General features: G+C 35.7%; 1 long non-coding RNA gene across 3 annotated transcripts in view; it reads left to right on the top strand.

Annotated features, from left to right (window-relative positions):
* Positions 1–25,104, top strand: part of LOC307185304 — a 269,333-nt gene that overhangs the window by 201,690 nt on the left and 42,539 nt on the right. The window lies entirely within an intron of this gene.

The raw sequence follows: 25,104 nt of genomic DNA, 5'->3' as shown, positions 1-25,104 counted from the left end.
CAGTGTGTTCTAACTTCAGTGATTTACATGTGACTGACCAACTTTCCCAATACCACTTTCTGAGGAGACTGTCTTTTCCCCATTGTATCTTCTTGCTTCCTTTGTCACAGATTAATTGTCTGTAGGTGTGTGGGTTTATTTCTGGCCTCTCTATTCTGTTCCATTGATTGATCCACAGGTCTGTTTTTGTGCCAGTACCATGCTGTTTTGATTACTGTACACTTGCAGTATTGTCTGAAGTCTGGGAGAGTTATGCCTCTTGCTTTGTTCTTTTTTCCTCAGCATTGCTTTGGCAATTCTGGGTCTCTTATGGTTCCATATAAATTTTAGGATTATTTGTTCTAGTTCCGTGAAGAATGTCATGCGAAATTTGATAGGGATCACATTAAATTTGTAGATTGCTTTTGGGTAGCATGTCTATTTTAATTCTTCCTATCCAAGAACATGGGATATCTTTCCATTTCTTTGAGTCATCTTTAATTTCCTTTTTATTAATGTTTTGTAGTTCTCAGCATATAAGTCTTTCACCTCCTTGGTGAGGTTTATTACTAAATATTTTATTTTTTTGATGTGATTTTAAAGGGGATTGTTTGTTTATATTTCCTTTCTGATATTTCATTGTTAGTGTAAAGAAATGCCACTTATTTCTGTATGTTAATCTTATATCCTGCTACCTTGCTGAATTTGTTTATCAGTTCTAGTAGTCTTTGTGTGGAGTCTTTAGGCTTTTTTATATATAGTATCATCTCATCTGTGTATAATGACAATTTTACTTCTTCACTACCAGTTTGAATACCTTTTATTTCTTGTTCTTGTCTGATTGCTGTGGCTAGAACTTCCAATACTATGTTGAATAGAAGTGGTGAGAGTGGGCATCCTTGTCTTGTTCCAGATTTTAGCAGAAAGGCTTTCAGCTTTTCACTGTTGAGTATTATGTTGGCTGTGGGTTTGTCATAAAGCTTTTATTATGTTGAGATATGTTCCCTCTATACCCAGTTTCATAAGGGTTTTTATCATGAATGGGTGTTGAATTTTATCAAATATGTTTTCTGCATCTGTTGAGATAATGATGTGGTTTTTGTCCTTTCTTTTGTTGATGTGGTATATCACATTGATTGATTTGTGTATATTGAACCATCCTTGTGACCCAGGGATGAATCCAACTTGCTCATCGTTTGTGATGTTTTTTTATGTGTTGTTGGATTTGGTTTGCTAATATTTTATTAAGAATTTTTGCTTGTATATTCATCAAAGATATTGGCCTGTAATTTTCTTTTTTGGTAGTGTCTTTGTCTGGTTTTGGTATCAGGGTGATGGTTGCTTCATAGAATGTCTTTGGGAGTGTTCTTTCTTCTTCAGTCTTTTGGAAGAGTTTGAGAAAGATCGGTATAAGTTCTTCTTTGTATGTTTGGTATAATTCCCCAGTGAAAGCCATCTGGTCCTGGACTTTTATTTGTAGGATTTTTTTTTTTTTAAATTACAGATTCTATTTCATTTCTAATGATTGGTCTGTTCAGGTTATTTCTTCTTGATTCAGTTTTAGTGGGCTGTATGTTTCTAGAAAGTTGTTCATATCTTCTAGGTTGTCAAATTTGTTGGCATATAATTGTTCATAGTATTCTCTTACAGTTTTTTATATTTCTGTGGTATCAGTTGTGATTTCTCATCTTTCATTTCTTATTTTGTTTATTTGGGTCTTTTCTCTTTTTTTCTTGATGAGCCTGGCCAGAGGTTTGTCAATTTCATTTACCCTTTCAAAGAACAAGCTGTTGGTTTTATTGACTTTTCTAGTTTTTTTACTCTCCATTTTACTTATTTCCTCTCTGATCTTTATTACCTTCTTCCTTCTGCTGACTTTAGGTTTTGTTCATTATTCTTTTTCTAATTCTTTTAGTAGTGGGTTAGGTTGTTTATTTGAGATTTTTCTTGTTTCTTAAAGAAGGCCTGTATCGCTGTGAACTTCCCTCTAAGAACTGCTTTTGCTCCATTCCATAGATTCTGTATGGTTGTGTTTTCATTGTCATTTGCCTCAAGGTATTTTTTAATTTCTTCTTTGATTTCATCTTTGACCCATTGGCTTTTTAGTAAATGTTGTCTAGTCTCCATGTAATTGTTTTTTCTTATTTCTTGCTTTGTTTTAATTTTTGATTCTTCTGGAAATATGGGAAATAAGTAGAGACTTGCCTCATGGGCTTGAGATGTATACCCAAAATATACGCTAATCATGTGACAAATTTTTCTATAATGTGAAAAGCATTTTGTTAGTTAAGATAAACATTTAGTATTAAGAAAAGACAAATTAGCCTTTTATTTATTGAGTTTATAGAATATTATAGAAGTATAAATCAAAAGGAGAGGAGAAAATTTCATGTATGAAAGTGTAAAAAATTAATAAACAGAAACCTCAATTAAATAGAATCAGGAGACCAGAAGGGAGAGTTCTCACACCCTGTGATGATAGCAGAGCCTGACAGGAAGAAGAAAATCCTCTTCTTTCCCAGCAAGGACTTAGCCAAGGAAAAGCTATGGACTCTTTGTTTACTATAGCCCTCCTCACTTCCTTGTCCTCTATAGAAGAGTTCTCCTCTCCATTTTTGTGGGGGACTTGCATGTGGCTTGCCATGGTTTACACCCTGAATTGCAATTATTTGTTGATCCTGAATAAACCCATTTTTTTGCTGGAGAAATAACTGGTTGTCTATTTTTGTTTTTAGATCAGCAAAAGCCATATGCTTATACAAAATAAGAGTAGTCTTCTGGGAAAGTCTTTTAAAGAAAGGGAAAAAAATAGATATCAAGAAGGAAAACAGCAAGAGTAGAAATAGGTGATAATAAAAATGTTAAGACAAGATGAGAGAAAGAGAGCAATCAAGTGATCAAAGGAATGACCAAGAAGTAAAAGTAGGAAAAAGCTAAATACTATGGAGTGGTGGAGAATGCAGGGGCATTATTAGAATTCAAGAGCCTCACAATCCAAATTTGGCTGAAGAGCTGTTGCTGGCTACCCTTATTCCATTTACAGATTCAGCTTGTGTTCTGATATCCCTAGAAATTAGGAGTTAGTGAGATCAGGGTTATCTTTCCCCAGAGAGAAAGAACTTGGAACCAGAGAATTTAAAGAGAAAAGGGCTGCCTAGAGACTGGGCTTCCATCAGGCACTGCATACCTGCAGATGAGTTTAACAGTTGGACTCCTCAGAAACAAGGACCTTGTATTTATAGTGGTGCAGCTGGAGGCACAAATGCCTGGGGACTGAGCGGGTTTGAGGCATGGAAGATCACACTGACAACAAGTTGGCTTGGAACTGCACTTATCTTATAGTTAATTCAGACTGTCATGAACCTATCCTATTGGAATGAAAATGGCAGAATCAACTGATACGAGGGAAGACTCGGGGTGTGCTTTAAGTACTCCATGGCCCAAGTCTTCAATTCCACTCATCTCTCCATGTGTCCAAAAGCCACTTTGTGGTAACTGAGCATGCCAGAAGTCTCCATACCCACTTGAGCTTTCCTAAACTTAATAGCCAGGAGTAATCTATTAACTTAGGATCATAACTATAATTAATATGGGGTATGGATAAGCAAGACTCTGGAGGATTCATTATCTGTCTTCCAGATGCAGGGGGCGAGGAAAGTATGGGAGTAACTGTGCATCTGAAAATATTCATATTCTTTTGGCTCCAGTCCAGGTCCTGACTAATAATTTTGAAATGCTGAGGACAGAAGTTAAACAGGCATCTAGATCCATGTCCACTAGGGAGCCCTTGATCAGCTAGCGGCGGACCAGCAGTGAGAAAAGCTCTGAATCTTGAAGCCAGGCCAAGAAAATAAAACCCATTGGGTCTGGGCCTATTGTAGGTACTAATGGAGGGACAGAGTCCAGATGAGGGTAAAGGCCAAAGTTGAAGAAGCAAGGATTGATTTAGAAGTGAGGGAGTTGTGTGAGTGCAAGTTGCATAAACTTAAGGAGGTCCTTCTTGTTAATGGCTCAGGAACTATAAGGACTAGGGGCATAACTAGAGCCTTATGTGTGTTTCTGATTCTCTTGCCTAAATGCTGAGAAGGGAATGATAGTGAGAAGTAAGAGATTATAAAAGCAATGGGTCAGGATAATAACTTATTGGGAGTCAACTTTAAAAATGCTCAGTCTATTGAAAAAGATAATCAATATGTTATTGGTCTGTCACCAATGACATATCTAAACAGGATTCTTCCTATGGCCTCAGAAATAAATGATGCTCCAATTTTTTTTCTCTTTCTTTTTGTTCTAAATATCATTCCTTTGAAATATCTCCTTGAATTCCTTGTTCATTCAAGGAGGACTTAAAGGAAGGACACTTATCTTTAGCTATTTCATTTATTGATCCATTTTGTTTTGTCCCTCTTCTGGGCTCTAACTAAAACTACTAATAAATTGTGTACTATCTGGGGCAAGTGGAAGCTTAAGAGATAGCTTCAGTGAAGCTGGTTTAAGAGTCCTTGTCTCTCAACCCAGAACCAAACTATGACGTATTACATACTAACAATTAAAAATATAATTTGGGCATGCATTTTGCCCATTACCTGAATGATTATTGTCATCCTCAGCTTCACATTGATATGGGCCCCTGATCCCCAAAAGTACTGCATCCAGGGCTAAATTTAAATCATGCATCAGAGTCTGCTGAGGATAACAGGCAGCCCTGATGCCAGCACCCCAACAGGAAAAGTAAAGGTGGCAAAGGAGTATTAAGCAGAAATGGCTTGGCAAGAAGAGAGTAGAGGCTAAAATATACAGAAATGAAAAAGGGAGAGGAATCTTGGTTATATGGGAAAAGAAAAAAAAGGAAAATTTGATAATAATTTAGAAGAGGTTTTTAAATATAGAAATTTCAAAGGAAAAGAGGTTTACTTCATAAAGAAATATCAGGCTCTGGATTTCCTGCCCCACTAAGATAATTTATGTAAATTGAAAGAAAGAAGTGGAAAGAGATGTAATTAGGTGAGAGGAAAAAGTAAAAGGAGCAATTAACTATGTGAAGTAGAGAAAATAAGAAATTTATACCAAAATCCACATGAAAAATTTGTGTGTATATATTTCATGAATGTTTCTTACCTATGCTGTCTCAAATTGGATAAATGTTTGGGGAATATCCCTTTTTCCTGAACATTTACAATAAGATAAAGTGCACATTATGTAATTGATTAGAAATTTTATTCATATCAGTATGTTGGCGTTAATTTTTTGCTGTTTAAATATTACAGCTTTCATTAGCTATAATTTTTTGTCCTTCAATGAATTTATCATTATTATATTATTGTAGAGGTTGAATGAATGAATCAATTTTTATCTAGAATATTCTTTAAATTTTAAAATACTCAAAATTAAACACAAGAAACTATATATAAGGAAAAAGAAACAGAACAAAAATAAATGATTTCTAAAACTGGAATATTTATTTCTCAATTTGCTATCTATGAATATGGATGTGACATACATTTTACAAAAATCAGATTATACTATAAATACTAAATAGCAACCTCCTTTTTTTCACTTAATGTATTTTGCACGTTTGGCTATGACAATATAAATGCCTCTATGATATTTTCAGAGGCTTTGTGGCATTCCATTCAATGACTAGACATTTCTTCCAACCTGTTTAAAAGTTTAGTTTTTCCATTTTTCGCTATTATATAAAACAGAGAACATCCATCATAGCTAAATTTTTGCAGTTATCTCCACTTGTTTCCTTAGTGTAACTTTCCCTGAAGAGAAATAATGCAAAATGGGCCTATAGCCAAATTTCCCTACAGAAAATGTTTAATGATTTATAATTCCACTAATGATATATGCAAGTATGCATTTGCATATGGAAGGGAATGAATCATGGGGAGGCAGAGGCCAATAGTGGTGGTGGTGGGTAAACCCTAATCAGACCCTGAGATCCCTTCATTTTTGAATTCATACCCTGTATAATCTCCTGACCTTGAGTATGGGTGAGTCCTATGACTTGCTTCTTTCTCATCAAGATAATGTGGCAAAAGTGGTAGAATGTCACTCCCTCCCGTAATTGTTACTTTACATTGTATTAAGACTTTGTTTTCCGGTAGACTAGAGCCTCTGTTGCCGGTTTTGAAGAAGACAGCTGCCATGAAATAAGTGGCAGTGTTAGAGAAGCTTACATAGTAAGGGATTGGAGGTGGCCTCTAAGAGCTAAGGGTGATTTTCAGCAGAAAATCAAAACCCTCAGTCCTTCAACTGCAAGGAAATTAATTCTGCCAACCACCTGAGGAAGTTTGGAAGCAGGTGTTTCCCTAGTTGAGCCTCTGATGAGACCACAGCCCTGGCTGACAGCTGGATTGCAGTCTGGCAAGGAAGGCCCTGAATAAAAACCTAGCTAAGCAGTGCCCAGACTTGTGACCTACAGAAACTACGTAACAACAAATGTGTGTTGTTTAAAGCCACTAAGACTGGGGTAATTTGTGATACAGCAGCAGAAAACTCATACATTAATCACATTGTCAATTTATTCACTTACTTATTTGTATCAATATTGACCTAAGGTTTCTTATTCTTTACTGTCATTATTTATTTTGATGCTCATATTGTCCCAGATTTGACCAGTGTGAACCCCTTCAGTAGGGCTTCTGTGTCCTTTTGACATGTGCCCATCATTCTTTGATTATCTCCTGCTTTCTGGCACAATGCCCTTCCTCTTTGCAGACACCCTTCTAATCACGCTTAGGTTCTCATATACTGCTGCTTCCCCACTCCTCCATCCCCTGCCACCTGCCAACATGGGCATTCTCTTTACTCCGCTTGAAATGCACATCCTCAAGCCAGGCTGCCCACCTCCTGCCCGCACGTTGATGCCTGCTTTACCCTGATTGAACTCAGACACTCCCTGTCAGCTCATCCTTCCATATAGATGCTCTTCCCAACCTGCTTGATTTCTGGCATGCTGTGCCAGGTAGCTGCTATGCATGGGCACCTCCTCATCTCAATCAGGTTATAACAATCCATGCCAGGCCTTCCTGCTTGAATCCCCTCTTCTCTGTCTTCAGGTTCTGAAGTGAGACTGTCCCTTGAGTGGATGATTTCCCCACAGTCTGGGCTTTGACACCCATCCTGGTCATTCCTCCCCTCCACATTTAGGCTCTAGGTCAACCCTCTGCAGGGGTGCCCTACTCACCCTGCTTGAATTCTGATACCCTACAACGGGATGTTCTAATGCATAGATATTCTTTTTTATCCTTCTTGGTTTTCAACACCCAGACCTGGCAGCCCTTCTATGCAGAAGCCTTCCTTGCCCTGTTTGGGCACTTCTTCCTCCATCTAGACCACCATGACTCATTCCGTCTCTCCAGTGCAGACACCTACCTGGTTCAGCCTCACCTAATGTCTTTGAAGTTAATTATTCAGAGAGATGAAGGAAGAAAGGAAAGGCAAATTAAGGATAGAGAAGGAGAATGGGAAGGGGAATGAGAAAAGAAAGAGGAATATATATATATATATATATATATCTTCAATTCTAATTAAATAAAATATCAAATAAATATCATCGGTCAGAATGTGTAACAGTGCTTCATATTTCCAGGTCTTATAAGGTTGCTCAATTTAAATACGTTTATAAAATTTTTAAAAGTTTAGTTTATTATGGAATTTCATCATAACGGGTCTTGCTGTGCTAGGCACATATAAGATACTCAAAGAAGTTAATTTCTGTTTCTTTTTAAAGAAACTTTAATGAATTTGATCTTGGCTTTTTCTCATAAAGTATTGACCAACATCTGTTTATTTTCTGTGACTTATTTGTAAGCAGTATATATCCTTTACCTATCAAAATACAACTAAATTGAAAGCTAAGCCAGGATATAATTTTAATCATGTCTCTGTTCAATATTATAAATGTCCATATACATGTATAAAATTTAACCAAGGTGACAGATTTTTATCACTTCCACAATCCGAGAAAGTGTTTAATCTTCTTGAATTTTCCCACTCTATTTTCAAATATTGCTCAAATTCTAAAAGTCACTGCAAATTTCTTGTTAAGTGGTCAAAATGGTAATGATAAACAAACAATTGAAAATTGTATAGGTGAAAAATAAATATGCCTTTTACTCCTGGCCCCAGATCACAAGAGAAAAATCATCGTTGCCAGTTTCTTGGTTAATTATCCACAAATACTAAATACACACAAAAACTGATGAAATATATCAATTCATAGATTCAAGAAATTCTGTGAACCCAAGTCCTCTTAATATTTGCCTGTAACTCCTAATCAGAAAATAATGTCCAAGTATCAGCATTGAAGGACAAAAATTGGGGCAGAAAAGAACACCCAGACAGAAAAAAGGGGAGTTCTAATCTCATCTTAATCACACTCAGAAGACTAATCTGTATGATAGTCAGCTCATAGGAAAGAGAATATGGATACTTAAGTGAATTTTCATTCTTTTCAGTAAAATGTTTTATACCCAACTGACAGAACAAACAAGGTTTGCAGACTAAAATCAGTGACATACAGATTGGTCATTTATTTTTTTACTTTTTATTTTTTTTAATGAGATCAGGTCTTAAGGTTTTGTTTTTTGTTTTGTTTTGTTTTTTAATAGCAGCTATTTATTTATTTTTGACTGTACTGGGTCTTCGTTTCTGTGCGAGGGCTTTCTCCAGTTGTGGCAAGCGGGGGCCACTCTTCATCACGGTGCGCAGGGCTCTCACTATCGTGGCCTCTCTTGTTGTGGAGCACAGGCTCCAGACACGCAGGCTCAGCAGTTGTGGCTCACGGATCTAGTTGCTCCGCGGCATGTGGGATCTTCCCAGACCAGGGCTCGAACCCGTGTTCCCTGCACTAGCAGGCAGATTCTCAACCACTGCGCCACCAGGGAAGCCCCCAGATTGGTCATTTATTGAGCAGATAGAAAAAAAAGTTGAAAACAACTGAATTTTAAATTACAGAAATGAGCAGAGAGTGATTATCTTTGCTTTATATTGATAAAGCAGTGGTTGCATATATGAACATATTATAATACCTATGATATAGCATGTATTGTGTCAACTGTTAAAATAATGTATATTGAAATGTAAGTCCAAATTATTCCTTTTAATAAAGTTAGCAAATTCCCTAGAACAGTTTGCTTAACTTACTTCAAGACCAATTAAAATATACTATTCTTATTCCACAAAGTGTGATGTGTTTGTTGAAATGTGATATATGGACTCTCCACCTTTTCAGTAAATGGTTTCAAGTTAACTCAAATCTGCATGCTCAGAGCAGATTGTGTTCAATAAAATCTATTTTCTAGAAGTAAACGTATGGTAATAATAAAGTAATAAAAAAAGAATAATAAAGGAGGAAATAAATTGTGCAAGGGCTGGAGCATAATGAAGTTTTCACTGGCATAAGTGGTACTAACTGCACCACTTTACTAACTGTAAATTGCATCTGGGTGGTCAAGCCGCAAAGGGATGATGCAATCAATGATAAAACTGTGTATCTTAGGACATAATCACTTTCTTACCACTCTTTTATTTTGTGTTCTTCTTTTTCTAAGATCTTTGTAACACATACAGTGTAATTCATGGTTACCTTTATAATGATGAAACTTGCTGAAATGTAGCTTATGGAACTTTTCAGTAAGGATAAATTCTTCCTGAAAATATTTCATTTTGAAATTAGTTTTTATTGCCAGACTATTTATGACACCTCTAATGTTTTATGAAAGTATGAATTTTGAATTTTAAGCTTTGGGTTGATTTTAATTTTTTTAAGTTTTTATGTATGTTATATTTAACTTTTACAAAAAGTAAGACTTATTTCGGGATAATAATAGAATTGTATTATTTCATCTCCTTGGTTATATTATAAATAATATTTATCATTTATTCAGTAAATACCATGCACTTGAATTATTTACTTTATTCCTTTCAACAGCCTTTTGCCATAGATGCCATTGTTGTCCTCTACATTTTGCCAGAGGAAGATGTGTTTTAGACAAGTTACAAACCCATGATTACAGAGTTAGGAAGTGGTGAACCCACAATTAAAGTCCAAGTTTGTCTGATTCCAGTCCCATGATCATCTACTACACTATACTGTCATAGGAAAAGAACCTAATTTTGTTTTTAGTCTCCATAATTGTGGTTATCTGCAGGCAAAATGGTAATAAGTGAATTTAAAGACTTCTTTAATAATAAGAAAAAGGATTACAGGTTTTAGAAATAAGTGCTTTGGTCTATGGTCAAAGTTCACCCTACAGAACATGTGAAAGCATGCATTCCTCATGTGCTCCTCTGTTTACTTACTCAAGAGTCCAACAATGCAAGTGAGGCCTGATCACTGCCTGGTGTGGGGTTTTAGTTGTAGCTGGATTAGACCATGGTTGTGTTAGGTGAAATTCACATGGTACTGCAAAGCTGGAGAACATCCAGGAGCAAAAGCTTTTTAATTGACTCTCTTCCATTTCTGTTCCATAAATGCACCATTTCCAGTTTGAAGTTTCAGGAAGCATTCTTTAAATGAGGAGGGATGACTGACTTCTGGTACTTTACTGTTATATTTTCTAAGTTCCTTTTCCCCTATGTTAGTGAAATGATTGCAAGTAACACTGATGACTAATTTTCTGGCACATATTTTGAAGCAAATATTATTCTCAAAGTTGGAAATTATATTTGTAATATTATTGGCCCTATACTATATATCTTCCCTCCACCATCAGCATTACTCCATCCCTCTTTCTACTTACCTTTCTAAGTGAAGTCAGATTAGAAATATGGACTTTACAAAATATATACTATAGTTAGAAATCTAACTTTCGTAATCATCTGTGTCAGCAATGTCAATAAAAATATAGTGTGAGCTACATCTATAATTTTGTTATTTTTAAATTTTTAAGTTAAAAATATTGCAGTATTGTAATTTACAACATTATATTAGTTTCACGTGTACAACATAGTGATACAAATTTGATGTAGATTATACCCCATTTAAAGTTATTATAGGGGGCTTCCCTGGTGGCACAGTGGTTGAGGGTCCACCTGCCGATGCAGGGGACACGGGTTCATGCCCCAGTCCGGGAAGATCCCACATGCCGCGGAGCAGCTGGGCCTGTGAGCCATGGCCGCTGAGCCTGTGCTCCGCAACGGGAGAGGCCACAGCAGTGAGAGGCCCGCGTACCGCAAAAAAAATAAAAGTAAAAAATAATAAAGTTATTATAAAATATTGGCTCTATTCCTTGTGCTGTACAATATATTCTTGTAGCTTATTTATTTTATACATAGTTTGTACCTCTTAATCCCCTACACCAATCTTGCCCCTCCCTTCCACCCTCTCCCTACTGGTAACCACTACTTTGTTCTGTATATCTGTGAGTCTGTTTTTTTTAAATTTATTTATTTATTTATTTTTGGCTGTGTTGGGTCTTAATTGCTGCACACGGCTTTCTCTAGTTGCGGCGAGCGGGGACTACTCTTCGTTGTGGTGCGTGGACTTATTGCATTGGCTTGTTGCAGAGCATGGGCTCTAGGCACTTGGGCTTCAGTAGTTGTGGCATGTGGGCTCAGTAGCTGTGGCTCACGGGCTCTAGAGCACAGGCTCAGTAGCTGTGGCGCTCAGGCTTAGTTGCTCCGCGGCATGTAGGATCTTCCCAGACCAGAGCTCGAACCTGTGTCCCCTGCATTGCCAGGCAGGTTCTTAACCACTGTGCTACCAGGGAAGCCCTGTGAGTCTGTTTCTGTTTTATTATAGTCATGCATTTGTTTTATTTCTTAGATTCCATATATAAGTGATAACATACAGTATTTATCTTTGTCTGACGTATTTTACTAGCATAATAACCTCCAAGTCCATCCATGTTGTTGCAAATGGCAAAATTGCATTCTTTCTTATGTCTGAGTAGTATTCCATTGTGCATATATACACCATATCTTATTTACCTAGTCATCTGTTGATGGACACTTAGGTTGCTTCTGTATCTTGACTATTGTAAATAATGCTGCTGTGAACATTGGGGTGCATGTATCTTTTCAAATTAGTGTGTTCATTTTCCTTGGATATATACCCAAGAGTGGAGTTGCTCAATCATATGGTAGTTCCATTTTTTAGTTTTTTGAGGAAGCTTTATGCCGTTTTCCACAGTGGCTGCACCAGTTTATCAACACATTCCCACCAGCAGTGTGCAAGGGTTTCCTTTTCTCCACATCCTTGCCAATGTTTGTTACTGTGGTCTTTTTTGATGATAGTTGTTCTGACAGGTGTGTGGTGATATCTCAATGCATTGCTTATCACCAGAGAAAAGTTGAGCCTCTTTTCATGTGCCTGTTGGCCATCTGTGTATCTTATTTGGAAAAATATCTATTCAGGTTTCCTGTCCAATTTTTAATCAGGTTGTTTGTTTTTTTGATATTGAGTTGTATGAGCTGTTTGTTTGTATATTTTGGATATTAACCCCTTATTAGTCATATCATTTCCAAATGTTTCCTCCTATTCAGTAGGCTATTTTTTTGTTGTCAGTGGTTTTCTTTGCTCTGCAAAAGACTTAAAGTTTAATTATGTCCCATCTGTTTGTTTTTTCCTTTGTTTCCTTTGCCTTAGGAGATAGATCCAAAAAAATATTGCTACAATTTCTCTCAAATCTGCCTTTGTTTTCTTCTAGGAGTTTTATGGTTTCTGATCTTACATGTAGATTATTAATCCATGTTTGACTTTATTTTTGTTTATGGTGTGAGAAAGTGTTTTAATTTCATTGCTTTAGATGTAGCTGTCCAGTTTTCCCAACACTGCTTATTGAAGAGACTGTCTTTTCCCCCATTGTGTATTCTTGCCTCCTTTGTCATAGATTAACTGACCATAAGTGTATGGGTTTATTTATTTATTTATTTGTTTATTTATTTATTTATTTTTGCGGTTTGCAGGCCTCTCACTCTTGTGGTCTCTCCCGTTGCGGAGCACAGGCTCCGAACGCGCAGGCTCAGCGGCCATGGCTCACAGGCCCAGCTGCTCCGCGGCATGTGGGATCTTCCCGGACCGGGGCACGAACCCGTGTCCCCTGCATTGACAGGCGGACTCTCAACCACTGCACCACCAGGAAAGCCCTGTGGGTTTATTTATGGACTATCCTGTTCCAGTGATCTCTGTGTCTTTTTTTTTTAATGTGTCTGTTTTCATTACAGTACCATACTGTTTTGACTACTGTAGCTTTGAATTATAGTCTGAAGTCAGGGAGTGTGATACTTCCCTGTTCTAGCTCTGTTCTTCTCTCTCAAGATTGTTTTGGCTATTCGGGGTCTTTTGTGTTTCCATAAATATTTTTAAATTGTTTGTTCTGGTTCTGTGAAAAATGCCATTGGCATTTTGATAGGGTTTGCATTGAATCAGTAGATCGCCTTGGGTAATATGGTATTCTAACAATATTAATTTTTTCAGTCCATGAACACAGTATATCTTTCCATCAGTATGTGTCTTCTTTGATCTCTTTCATCAGTGTCTTACAGTTTTCCAAGTGCAGGTCTTTTACCTCCTTAGATGGATTTATTCCTAGGTTTTTTATTCCTTTTGATTCCATTGTAAATGGGATTGTTTCCTTAATTTCTCTTTCTGATAGTTTATTGTTAGTGTGTGGAAATGCAACAGATTTTTGTATATTACTTTTGTATCCTGCAATTTTACCAAATTCATTAAAGAACTCTAGTAGTTTTTTGGTAGTACCTTTATAATTTTCTATGTGTCGTGTCATGTCATTAGCAAACAGTGACAGTTCTACTTCTTTTCCAGTTTGGATTCTTTTTATTTCTTTTTCTTATCTCATTGCTGTGGCTAGGACTTCCAAAACTATGTTGCATAAAAGTGGTGAGAGTGAGCATCCTTGTCTTCTTCATGATCTTAGAGAAAATACTTTCAGCTTTGCACTGTTAAGTATGATGTTAGCTGTGGGCTTTTCATATATGGATTTTATTATGTTGTAGTATGTTCCCTCAGTACCCACTTTGTGGAGAGTTTTTATCATAAATTGGTGTTGAATTTTGTCAAAAGCTTCTTCTGCACCTGTTGAGTTGATCATATTACTTTTATTCTTAAATTTCTTAATGTGGTATATCACATTGATTAATTTGCAGATATTGAAACATTCTTGCATCCCTGGGATAAATCCCACTTGATCATGGTGTATGATCCTTTTAATATATTTTTGGATTTGATTTGCTAACATTTTATTGAGGATTTTTGTATCTATGTTCATCAGTGATATTGGCCTGTGATTTTCTTTTTTTGTGATATCTTTGTCTGATTTTGGTATCAGGGTGATCCTGGCCTCATAAAATGAGTTTGGGAGCACTCCTTTCTCTGCATTCTTTTGGAAAAGTTTGAGAAGTATAGGTGTTAACTCTTCTTTAAATATTTGGTAGAATTCACCTGCAAATTTATCTTGTCCTGGACTTTTGTTTGTTGGGATTTTTTTTCATTACTGGCAGTTGGTCTCTTCATATTTTCTATGTCTTCCTGGTTCAGTTGTGACAGACTATACTTTTCTAGAAATTCGTCCATTTCTTCTAGGTTGTGCATTTTATTGGCATATCATTGTTTATAATAATCTCTTATCATTTGTATTTCTGTAGTGTCGTTTTTAACCTTTCTTTCTTCATTTTTGACTTTATTGATTTGGGCCATCTCTTTTTCTTGATGAGTCTGGCTGAAGGTTTATTAATTTTGTTTATCTTTTCAAAAAGCAGCTCTTAGTTTCATTGACCTTTTCTATTGTTTTTTTCTATTTCATTTATTTCTGCTCTGTTCTTTATGATTTCTTTTCTCCTACTAACTTTGGGTTCTGTTTGTTCATCTTTTTCTAATTGCTTTTGGTGTAAGTTTAGGCTGTTTACTCGATATTTTTCTTGTTTACTGATGTAGGCTCATATTGTTATAAACTTACTTCTTAGAACTGCTTTTGCTGCAGCCGATAGATTTTGGATCATTGTGTTTTTGTTTTTATTTTTCTCCAGGTATTGTTTTATTTCTTCTTTGATTTCTTCAGTTATCCATTGGTTATTTAGTAGCATATTGTTTAACCTCCACATGTTTGTGTTTTTTGCAATTTTTCTTACTGTTGACTTCTCGTCTCATAGCATTGTGGTCAGAAAAGATCATTGATGTGATTTCAGTTTTCTTAAATTTATGGAGGCTTGTTTTGTGGCCTAGCATGTGATCTATCCTGGACGATGTAACATGCGCAATTGAAAATTATGTGTGTTCTGTTGCTTTTTGCTTTAATTTTTGCCATTTTAATTACAGTGTATTTTGATGTGATCCACTTGGGTTGATCTTGTTTGGGGCTTTCTGTGCTTTCTGGACTTGGATATCTGTTTCATTTCACAGGTTAGGGGATTTTTCAGCTATTATATCTTCAAATAACTCTTCTGCCACATTCTCTCTTCTCCTTCTGGGACCCCATATAATATAATGGTAATGTTAGTACCCTTGATGTTGTCTCAGAGGTCTCTTAAACTGTCTTCATTTCTTTTTATCATTTTTTCTTTTTTCTGTTCAGCCTCAGTGATTTCCACTACTCTGTCTTCCAGCTCGCTGATCCATTCCTCTGTATCATTTAATGTACTGTTGATTTCTTCTAGTGTATGTTTTTAGTTTCGTTATTGTATTTTTCATCTCTGTTTGGTTCTTCCTTATTTTTTTAACTCTTTGTTAAAAGCTTCTAACTTCTCCCTCTGTTCATTCATTCTTCTCCCAAGTTCTTTGATCATCTTTATGATCATTACCTTGAACTCTCTCTCTCTCAGATAGATTGCCTATCTCTGCTTCACTTAGTTATTTTTCTGGCATTTATCTTTTTCCTTTATTTGGAACATGTTTCTCTGTCACCTCATTTTGCCTAATTGTTTTTATTTCTGTGTATCTGGTGGGCTGATTATGTTTCCTGACCTTGGAGAAGTGACCTTTTGTAGGAGACATCCTATGCATCCAAGCAGAGCCATCCCCTCTTGTCACCCTACCTATATGCTCTAGGATACCCACTATGTGAGCTGAATGGGTCCTTCTGTTGTGATGGGCTGACCACTGTGGGAAGTCTGCCAGGGGTGGCTGGCCCCTAGTTCAGTTCATTGCCAGTCCTGCTTTGTGTGGAGTCTGCCAGTCATGTTTGGCAATGCTAGGTCACAGTGTGGCTTGCTGTGGAAACCCACAGGGTCCTGGGGCTAGAGTTGGCTCACTGATGGGCAGAGCTGGGTTTGGTGTGGGTGGTTGCATGGCCTGGGTTCCAAGATCTAGTGTCGGCCTGCTGGTGGCTGGGGCCAGTTCCTTACACAGCTGGCTGCAGATTCCGTGGTTATGAACCTTCACGTGCACTAACTGTATTTCAGTTGAGACATCAGAAATAATATACCCTCGAAGTAAGGGTCCAACCTAGGAGTTAGAATCATGCTATGGGACTAAGGGCTATATCCTTGGGGTAGGGGCACAAATAGATACATAATAGTAAAATTTAATAAAAGGAGAGCATTCTAAAAACTTTCAAAGAATGAAAGCAGATTACTCAAAAGAAAGCAAAAATTAAGTTGCTTTGTCAACAATTGACTAGAGGCATACTAAACAAAGTAAGTAAAAAATCAAATAGGGGCTTACCTGGTGGCACAGTGGTTGAGAGTCCGCCTGCTGATGCAGGGAACGCGGGTTCGTGCCCCGGTATGGGAGGGTCCCGCATGCCGCGGAGCAGATGGACCCGTGAGCCATGGCCGCTGGGCCTGCACGTCCGGAGCCTGTGGTCCGCAGTGGGAGAGGCCACAACAGTGACAGGCCCGCATACCGCCAAAAAAAAAAAAGAAAAATCCAATAAAATGTTTAAAGGAAAAGAATACCAAATCTAGGATTTTATAATTTAGCTATTATCCTTTAAGGAAGAGGGCAATATAAAAATGTTCCTATATTGAATGTTACTATGCAGAAATCCACTTTGAAAATTCTTTGTGAGGGCACTCTCCACTAAGAAGAGAAAGAAACCCAGGAGGTCACATGACATGTATAAGAAATAATGGTGAGCATTAACTACACATACATGCTCTAAAAAAACACAAGAAAAAAAAGAAGGAAGGAAGATAATCCAAAAAGCAGAGACTACAGAAAAAGATAATACCTACATGGCTGGTAGGGGGAAGATGACAAATATAAAGAGAGAAGCTAATTTGTTTAGATGGAAGGTATAGATCATAAGTTTAAACCATTGATAAGGAAAAAAAAGAATGGGTCTCACTAAGTTAGGAGTAACCAGTAGAAAAATTAAAAATACATGACTTATAAACCAGCAGAAAGAAAAAATGCCATATGTACTATGGAAACAGAAAACCAGAAAAAAAGACACAAAACTACAATGGTAAATGAAAATATAATGCTAAAGATAAATCTTAGTGTAACAAATACTACAAGAATTCTAAATGAAACATACTCACAAATTGAAATAAAAAGCAGATTCTCTGATAGAATCAAGGAAAACAAGTTTAGCAATATATTGTCAAAAGGATAACATATTTAAATCAAAGGAAAATGCAAGCAAGGAAAAGTAAAAATATATACTGAGCATAAAGAAATATGTGGTAGCAGTCATACCATCAGACAAAATGGAATTTGAAATGAAATCTATTACTGAGGAAAAAGATGTTTATGATGGTAAATGATAGTAATGCTAGTGATACTAATATTAACAAACACATATAAAGTGATTACTATATGTCATTTGCTGTTCTAAGCACTTTATATAACACATTAATCCTCATAACAACCAAAAGATACAGGTATTATCAATACTTGCCTTACACATTTAATAGATGAGAAAAGTGCAGCACAGAATGGTTCAGCGACTTGCCCAAAGCCAGAAAATTCTTAAGCCAGAATTAAAACTCTGGCCCTGTGGTTTCAGGTTCCATACTGTCATCTACTAAATCATGAACACATATGCAAGCAAAGACGTAAAAGATTTAAATAATAATTAGATCTAATTAGTAGATGCATAGAGAACTTTACTTTCATCAAATCAAAATTACACATTTTTTTTTAGCTCTCATCCAATCTTACAAACATCTCCCACATGTGTATCTCCAGCCCACACATTTCTTCTGACCTGAATATTTAGTTTATTAGTCCACATCTCAAAGTTATCTTGTTGAAATTTTATCATTCCCCAAACCTACTTTTACCTACAATGTGGAAACATCCTATATTCCTTTCTTCTATCATCCCTTCTATCCCTACATCTGATGTATCAGGAAACCTGTTTGCACCATCTTAAAAATATACTCATAATCCAGTCATAATTCACTCTCTGCACTGCAACATCCATGATGTGATTCCTCAGCACTGATTGTCTTGATTATTGCTGTCACCTCTTAACTCTTCTCCTTCCTTCCATTCTTGACCCCATAGTCAATAACTCACTCAATAGTCAGTGTTTAAAATGTGAGAATCATATCACTCCTTTGTTCAAAAACTTCTGAAAGCTCCTATCTCTGTCCAAATAAAAGCCAGAGTTTTTACAGTGGTCCAAGAGACTCTCCATCATTTGGCCTCCATTACCACCCATTCCTTGAAGAATATGGCTACCAAAGGACACTGCATGGGCTGGCCCTTCTCTCTGAAAGGATATTCTTCCAGATATCTTAGTGATTAATTCTCTCATCTCCTTTTGCTATCTGTTCAATGCCACCTTTTCAATAAAGCCAACCTTGATCATTCTGTTTTTTAAAATTGAAATCATACCCTACTTGGCATTCCCAATCTGCTTTACCCAACTCTCCATTTTTCTTCCCATAGCAGTTGTCTATTTCTAACTTTCCATTTATCTATTAGCTAGTGTTAATTATCTTTTTCTTTCTGGTAGAATATAAGCTCCTTGAGGAAAGAGATTTTGTCTGTTTTATTCACTAACTTTCCTAAGTGCTTAAAAGAGTACCAGAAACAGAGTATTTATTCAATATTGTTATGGGACTAAACAAGAAGCAGTCAAAAATTTTCTCAAGGCCATATAGAAGCTTCAATATATTAAAAAAACAAATGTTGTACTTAATGTGTTCTCTGATTACAAAGCAATAAAATTAGAAATTACTAATTAAAGGAACTTTTTAAAAATCCCTAATGTCTAGAAAAAACTAAATAATGTACTATGAAAAAAAAACCCTTGAGTTAAAGAGCAAATCTTTAGGGAAATTATAAAATGGTAAGAACTGAACAAAAATGAAAACACTACAGTTAAAATTTATTGTATACAGCTAAAGCAGAATTTGGAAAGGAAGTTATAGCCTTGTATAGATTAGTCACAAAGCAGGAAATATTGAAGTCATACTAATTTCCTTTTGAAAAACAGCAACAGAACAATGCCAATGAAACAAGAATACAACAAACATAAAAGCAGAATTCGTTTAAATAAATAATGAGAGAGGTCAGAATTTTGGCAAGATTTATTTAGGGACAAAAAGGAAGATGCAAAGCAAAAATATACCAGGAAAGGGGAAAGTAATCTCAGATATAACAGAGATTTAAAAAAAATAATATATGAATACTTTGGATAATATAAATATGATAATAAAGTTGATAATCTATACATTGTTTTCAGTCAGAGGCAATGTCAATTCCTAGCTGGCCTCTGGAAATCTGTGAGTATTTATAATTGTCACAATGGCTGGAGATGCAGTTGATATATTTAGTGTCCAGAGCCCAGGATAGAAAACTTAAATTATTGAAAGAAGTTGAAATGATAAATGAAAGATACACCATTTTCCTCCTTTACTACCCCTGTTCTCCCACCAAAAACCCAGGTCTTTATATCTGAATTTTGCTGAAGTTTCTACAAACAGAAATAACTACCATATGTATTTTATTTCAAGAAATAGAAAAGAGGACAAGTTCACTAATAAATTTTATGAGACTAGCATAATACTACTGTAAAACCAGCTAAGAACAGTGTAAGAAGAATACATGATAGACCATTTTCATTTTAAATCTAGATGTAATATCTTACGTAAGTTTTATCTAAGTCCAAAATACAGTAGGAAACTAAGGATGGTTCAACATCATAAACTATTGTTTTTTTAAACCACCTTCTCTTTACCACATAATTATTTGAGTATTACAACAATGCAGATAAAGCATGTCATAAAATTACATTAAAATTACCTATATTTGGTTTTTAAAATCTCATAAAACAAGGACTAGATTGAATTTTCTTAACAATAAAAATCTGTATACTATAAACCTACAGAAAGAAAGCAACCTTAATTGAGGAAATTTAGATGCATAAGATCAGGAATATGATATGGATGTTCATCATCACAACTACTTTTTAGCGTAATATTGAAGATCATTGCCAACTGCTGTGATCTGAATGTGTCTGCCCCCGCCCTCCCCGCCAGATTAATATGTTGAAATCCAAATTCCCAATATGATGGTATTAGTAGGTAGGGGCCTTTGGGAGGTGATTAGGTCATCCTTATGAATGAAATTAATGTCCTTATGAAAGAGATCCCAGGGAGTACCCTTGCCTTCTCCTGTCACATGGGGATACAATGAGAAGTCTGTGACCCAGAGGAAGGCCCTATGTGACTACACAGGCACTCTCATCTCAGACTTCCAGCCTGCAGAACTGTAAGCAATACATTTCTGCTGTTTATAAGCCACAATGTCTGTGGTATTTTGTTATAGCAGCTCAAATGGACTAAGACACCCAACATTTGAGAAACAAGCAGAAAGAGTATAAGGATTATAAGGGAAGAAAAAAATCTGTATAGACAATTCAATAGTAAACAATTTTTAAATAATAAAAGACAGTTCACCTGAATGAAAGTTGAACTTAGAAAATCAGTGACCCAGTTCTTTACCAGCATTGAGTTCCCTGGTAGTCCAGTGGTAGACTCCAGCATCAAACAAATAGAATTTTAAAATGGGATTAAATTTATAAGAGAAATAAATTGTAAAATATATAACTTTTGTTATAAAATAATACAATTAAAAATAACAAACAATGCAAAAGCTCCTCAGAAAAACATGAAAAATCTATTAAAGGAGCACAAATGAAAAGATGCTCAACATAATTAGTCATTATGGAAGTACAAATCAAGGCCGCAATGAGATACCACTTCACATCCATTAGAATGGCTAAAATAAAGAAAATGGAAAATAATAAGAGCTGGAGAGGATGTGAAAAAATGGGAATCCTCATACATTGCTGGTGGGATATAAAATGGAGCAGTCATTGTGCAAAGCAATTAGGTGATTCATCAAAAAGTTAAACATAGATATGACCCAGCAATTCTTCTCTAAGGTATAAAGTTAAAGAATTGAGAACAGGTACTCAGACAAATCATTGTACATGAATATTCATAGCAGCACTGTGTGCAATAGCCAAAAGGTGGGAAGAAAGCGTCCATCAACAGATAAGTGGATAAACAAAATGTAGTATATTCATACAGAGGAATATTATTTAGCCATAAAAAAGAATGAAGTATTGATATATGCTACAAAATGGATGAATTGTGAAAATATTAAGCTTGTCTGGCTGGAATCTAAACCAAGTCCTGATCAAAATTCAGGTGGATTTTGTATTGTATATTTGAATAGCTGAGTGATATTCTTTTCCTTCTTCATTCTCTCCCACCTTCCTCACTTCCTTCCTTCTGTCCTCTCCCCCCTTCCCTTTCTTCATTTCTTTCTTTAGTTAAATGTTTTGTTTTGTGAAAACTATAGATTCACATGCAGTTGTAATAAATAACATAGAGGGATTTACTGTACCCTTTGCCCAATTTCCCCCAGTAGTAACATCTTGTAAAACAATAGTACAATATCAAAACCAGGATATTGACATTGATATAGGTCAAGGTACAGAACATTTCCATTTCTATTCCACAGAAATCTGTCATGTGTCATCTACTTCTCTCCTCCCCTTATTTTCTCATTTCAAGAATGTTCCATAAATGGAATCATACAGTGTCAATATGTAATCTCTTTTTTTTTTTTTTAATATTTATTTATTTATTTTGGCTGCACTGGGTCTTAAGCCTGCAGGATCTTTTAGTTGCAGCAGCATGTGGGATCTAGTTCCCTGGACCAGGGATTGAACCCAGGCCCCCTGCATTGGGAGCACGGAGTCCTACCCACTGGACCACCAGGGAAGTCCCAATATGTAATCTCTTAAAAAAAAAGATTTTTTAAAAGCCAAAAGATTGGCTTTTCTTAGCAAAATTCTCTGGAACTTCAAACTGTTATATGTATTAATGGTTCATTCTTTTTTATTGCTGAGTAGTATTCCATGGTATGGGTATATGAGTTTGTTTAACCATTCACCTGTTGAAAGACATCTGGATTTCTGGCCAGTTTTGTCTATTAAGAATAAAACTGCTACAGAAGCTTTCATACCAGTGTTCATAGCAGCATTATATTCATGGCCAAAAGGTAGAAAAAACCCAAGTGTACCTCAACAGATAAATGGATAAACAAAATGTGATATATATATTAGCATGTAATATTATTCAGCCTTAAAAAGGAATAAAATTATGATACATGCTACAACATGGATAAACCTTGAAAACATTATGCTAAGTGAAATAAGCCAGACACAGAGTCATATATTATATGAATCTATTTATTGTATTGTATGAGTTATCCAGAATAGATAAATCCAGAGAGACAGAAAGTAAGCTGTTGGTTGCCAGTGGCTGGGGAAAGGGGGAAATTGGGGGAGTTGACTTGCTTAGTGAGTACGAGGTTTTACTTTGGGGTGTTGGAAATGCTCTGTAAATCGATAGAAGTGGTGGTTGCACAACATTGTGCATATTATAAATGCCATTGAATTGTGCACTTTAACATAAAATTTTGTTATGTGAATTTTCCCTCACTAAAAAACAAGTAAATGAATGAATGAATCAATGAATAAAATCTATTAAAGGATATAAAAACTTCTGAATACATGGAGAATATAAAACATCTTTATAGATATGAACCTTAACCTAGAAAATATGTTAATTATCTCCAAATTTTCCATGAATTCTTTGAAATATAAATAACATATAGCATTATATTAGTTTTACATGTACAACATAGAGTCGATATTTGTGTATATTGCAAAATGATCACCACAATAAGTCTAGTTAATCTAGCACCACATAGAGTTTTACATTTTTTTCTTGTGATGAGAAATTTTATGATCTACCCTCTTAAGCAACTTTCATATATACAGTACGGTGTCATTAACTGTTGTGGCCATGCTGTACGTTACATCCCCAGGACTTATTTATTTTACAACTGGAAATTTGTACCTTTCAACCCTATATATATATATATATATATATATATATATATATATATATATATATATATATAGGGTGTGTGTGTATATATATATATATATATATGTATATATATATATATATATATATATATATATATATATATATACACACACACACACACACACATTTTATAGCTCTGGACAGGAGGAAAATTTGAGTGGGCTCACTGCAGTAAGGTTGGCCGTAGTGGGGAGGTGGAAGCAATCTGTGCCTCTGAAGTACCATAATATATAAGCATGTAGTAGAGGAAATACTCTAAAATATGATTCACCAGTGAGAAGCAATAAGCTAGATGTGCAAAAGTTACTTAACCTCAGTTTGTTCCCCTTTAAATGGAAATAATGGGAACACATATACAACAGAGTTACTGAGAAAATAAATGAGTTAATATAGCATCTTAGTCCCTTTGGGCTGCTGTAGCAAAGTTCTATAGACTGGGTGGCTTATAAACAACAGAAGTTTATTTCTCACGGTTCTGGAGGCTGGAAGTCTGAGATCAGGTTGCTAGCATGGTGAGGTTCCTGTGAGGGCCTTCCGACTGATTGCTTCTTCTCCCTGCATCCTCACGTGGCAGAGAGCAGAGAGAGGAAACCAGTTCTCTCATGACACTTAGAAGAGCACTGGTCCCATCATGGGGGCTCCACCCTCCTACCCTCATCTAATCCTAATTACCTCCCAAAGGCCCACCTCCTAAAACCATCAAATTGGGGAGTAAGACTTCAACATACGAATTTTGGAGGAACATAAACGTTCAGTTCATAACATACAGTATATGTAAAGACTTTAAGACAGTACCTGACAAAATTATGAATACCCAATAAATATTAGTTACCACTGTTTTTATTGTTGCATACAAGAATATGACCAGATGATTTTTAATAGTATTAAGTGAAAAAAGTAAGAAACAGAGTTTAAAAGTATAAGAGAGACAGAGAGAGAACTGCATAATCCCCGCCACTTAAATCGGCTGACTGATTTGAGAGAAAGCATTTCAGAAGCTGATTCTCCCACTTTCTTGGCTCTTTCTACCAACATCTCAATAAATCTTGAAGATCTGAAATGCCTTATCTCTCATTAGTAACAAACCTTGGGGATATTTATAATAAATTCTAACTGTATCATGCTTTGCAAGTTGGCTGCCCCACACTTTCCTTCCCACGGGTTCTCCCCCTTTACCTGGTCAGAGCTGAGCTGTAAGTATGCACCATTGCCCTCTGGTGGATGAACGTTTAGTGTCCTATTAAAAGTAGGGTTGGATTTTCTGGAGCTCTAAATTTAAACTTCATGCGTTATGATTAACTCATATAATAGGATCAGCATTGCTTAATAGAGCCCCTAAATAGAATTTGGGTGCTGAATTACATAATGTCATCATTTATTCCTTTATTTTAGCTCAGATAATGTTAAAGTATTTCAATGGAATGTGTTCAGGAAGTTACTGTAGTTCCTGTCTGTTTCAGATGTATATATATAAATAGTTTCACTTTGATGACTTGCCTGGGATATTGACTTTTTTTCCTTTTTTAGTAAAAGGTTTGATACTGTTCTTTCCAAAAATAATTATATCTGCATTAATTCCAACTTTGAAATCTGAATTTGTGCTTCCCATCTCATATGCCTTAATATGTTAAAGCATTATGCTCTTTATCCTCTTCTTAAATCAGTTTCTTTTTTTTTATTTAATTTTTTTAACATCTTTATTGGGGTATAATTGCTTTACAATGGTGTGTTAGTTTCTGCTTTATAACAAAGTTATAAAGTTATAAGAATCAGTTATACATATACATA

Source organism: Stenella coeruleoalba (assembly GCF_951394435.1).
Source record: "Stenella coeruleoalba genome assembly, chromosome: 4".
NCBI classification, from domain to species: domain Eukaryota; kingdom Metazoa; phylum Chordata; class Mammalia; order Artiodactyla; family Delphinidae; genus Stenella; species Stenella coeruleoalba.
This window is presented reverse-complemented; position numbering and strand designations above follow the sequence as displayed.